General features: G+C 39.3%; 1 long non-coding RNA gene across 1 annotated transcript; it reads left to right on the top strand.

The window, feature by feature from the left end:
* The first annotated feature begins 942 nt into the window (after positions 1-942).
* On the top strand, positions 943-2885 carry LOC134670494 (uncharacterized). The gene is made up of 2 exons (XR_010099068.1): positions 943-1537; positions 2627-2885. It is a non-coding gene; the product is annotated as an uncharacterized LOC134670494 (long non-coding RNA).
* Positions 2886-3085: the final 200 nt, after the last annotated feature.

Raw genomic sequence — 3085 nt, 5'->3', positions numbered from 1 at the left:
CCTACAGTGTTTCTCTTCTTCATGTTCGTGACGTCATGTCTGAGGAACGACTCCTATGGGGTATTCTTTCTATCACTGCTCTCCAGGCCTCTGGATCTTCGGCCATCTGCATTGTTGCCTGGAGCGAAGTCTGGGTAATATTTTGAACCACATACCATCTACTGGGTGCACGCCCTCTACTCTTTCGTCCGTCGACACTCATAATTCATAATTCTTTACTGCAACCACGGTACTGTATAGATGTCAAATACAATATATGTATATAATAACTCCTAGTAATAATGCGCCTTTCTAGCGTGTCCGTGCCACGTCTGACAATGTGACCGAAGAATTTAAGGTTTTTTACAGTGTTTAGGTATTTAGATTTATTAAACTTGGCGTATACCCGCTGCTGGCCCAGCTGAGCACAGAAGGAAGGCGCCGGGCGCCGTAATGTGGCCATACATCAGTAAGAGCTCCTCGCGGCCCCATTCATAAGTCGTATGATAAAAAGCCTCCAAGTTTACCCCTTCAAGGAATCGAGAATTTTGAAGTTTTGCTTTAACGGCAATTTTTAGGCAGATAAGTGGGCACACAGTGCTTGTAGCGTGCGGTGATACGATATCTGTCAGTGTGTTTTTGACGACGTTTTGACGACGAAGTGACGTTTTTGGTTGAATAAATGTCACTTTTGACACTGACAGATTAGTGCCTATCTTATTACTGTCACATCTTAAAAGCACAGAATAAGTAATACCATACAGAAAGGACACTTCCTACCAAACTGAAGTTTGACAGCGATTCAGGGTCGAATCATGATATCCCTTTCTAACTTAAGGGCACTATCCCTTTCGACCATTTAGGGTTGTTAAAATTCAAGTAATTATCTTTTATGTGGTCGTGCACGCAATGGGACGACAAGTTGTGTCAACCCTAATAATTGCTCGGAGCAATGCTGGGGGCCTAGCCAAAACACATTTCGAAAAAAGATATCGCTAACGAATCGATAAAAAATGTATGGGAATGACAGGTACCGTAGATGAGTCTGTCGAAAAATATTAACGAATACAAAAATGTTAGCCAAGTTGCAATGTTGTAACGAAACGCAAAACTTTCGTTACCGGGATTCGCCATCTGTCATACATTGCCTAGCCAAGTGACACTTTTGACAAGCGAAATCAAATCGTTATCGCCTCCTAGGTGTAGCTACGTAGCGCGAGCTATCCCCTTGCAGATAACTTATCGAAGCACAAGAAAATACCGAATAATAGTGTTTGTAAATTAGAATTTGTAGTAAAAAGCATACTTCAACATCATTGTGGGCGGCGAACAACGCGGAAGTGTCGCTTAGACGCAGGCGCCGTCTGAAAAATCGCCTCTATTGAAACTGCTTAGGAAAGGACTGCTACGATCAAAGGATTGTGGGCCGTACGCAGCATTTCACCCAAAGGATCCAATGTGACCGAGGCGCTGAATATCTACCTATCTATAGTGACAGTGTCATGGAAAAATGGATTATGCACCCACAAATGCAACACGTAACAACGTCCCTACAAAGGTAAGAGTGAGTCAATAACTTATCCCTACTATACCTACTAAAAAGCATATAAAATATGTTATTAATGCTAAAATAACAAATGTGTTCCTGTTACGTCATCAAATATAAACCGATGAACGGTGTAGATTAAATTTGGTACCCATATGCACAATGGCAAGCACTTGTTTTTCAATAGGAAAGTGAATTGAATGTGTAAAGGCAAAGGTATATAGGTAAAGGCTTTACAAATATAGATAAAGACTCGGGAACAAATGTTCTTCACACAAATAAATGCCCTTCCCGGGACGCAAAACCATCACCTTCATAGGCAAGGTCACTAACAACTAGCAATATTGTAGTGTCATCCCATTTTCTTAAATTGATTTGAAAGGGACGAGACTACAGTGTTGCTACTTTTTAATTTCTACAATTTCTTGTCGGACTGTACAGTAAGCTCAAGAAGACTTGTGTTGTGGGTACTTAGGGTACTTAGATAACTATATATAGATGGTCAAACCAATTTGTCAGTCAGTAAGAACCAGGAAAACTATACTCATAGTTATCTTTTGGGTGCTAGTACTAGTATATGACAAAGCTAGTATGATTCTCTCCGTCTTTGTTTGAAATGAGACAGTCCTTTGACAAACTATACTTAAATACATAGACAACACCCATGACTCAGGTACAAAATATCTGTGCTCATTACACAAATTTCCTTACCGGGGATTCAAACTCAGGATTATCAGCTTAACCGGCAGGGTCACTATAGTCACTACCAACTAGGCCAGACGGGCTGTTGTCATACATATCAATTATCAACCATAGTATTGAAACTTTTTCATATTATGAAACATATTGTATATGACTTCTTTTGGCAGGCACAGGTACAGTCAGCTGAAGAGAAAAGGTACCAACCCTGCATACAAACTTCTATGTAGCGGTGGTACCTTTTCTCTGCAGCTGACTGTACCTACACACTATATAAAAATAATCTTAACATATACTTACACAAAACATTTAGTTTTTTTTGTCATGTGACTGGTAGAGAATAAGTATTATAACCAAATGTTACAAAGTTTGTTGAAAAACTAAGCATTCATTTTGTTTCAGGTGACTTGGATATTCATTGCAGCCTTGGCATATGAACCAATACTTTATGGTGCTCCAAAGCCAGGGTCAAGGGAAGAAACTATGTCACATGTACAACCACAAAAATATATTGAGTGTTGTTTTACTGTTTTAAAACACTGTACATAATATATGTACAAACAAGAATGCTTGGCTACTGATTTCATGCTGCCGGCAAAAAATACCTGCTGCATCTTTCATTAACAGATTTTCAATAAAATAAATTAACTTTTTAACCCAATCATTGTTTCATTTATTTATGGTGGTTACCACCTTAACTTTTGGTATGCTTAGGAGCAGATCTGCTCCCATGTATATACTTACCTATATTCAACTTTAAAAAAATGCATTAATTTTTAAAAGTTGTCTTTAAAAAACGACCGGTCTGGCCTAGTGGGTATTGACCCTGCCTGCTAAGCCGATGGTCCTGGGTTCGAATCC

Source organism: Cydia fagiglandana, chromosome 14, assembly GCF_963556715.1.
Source record: "Cydia fagiglandana chromosome 14, ilCydFagi1.1, whole genome shotgun sequence".
Classification (NCBI taxonomy): Eukaryota; Metazoa; Arthropoda; class Insecta; order Lepidoptera; family Tortricidae; genus Cydia; species Cydia fagiglandana.
The sequence above is the reverse complement of the archived record's forward strand: the minus strand, read 5'-3'. Positions and strand labels throughout refer to the sequence as shown.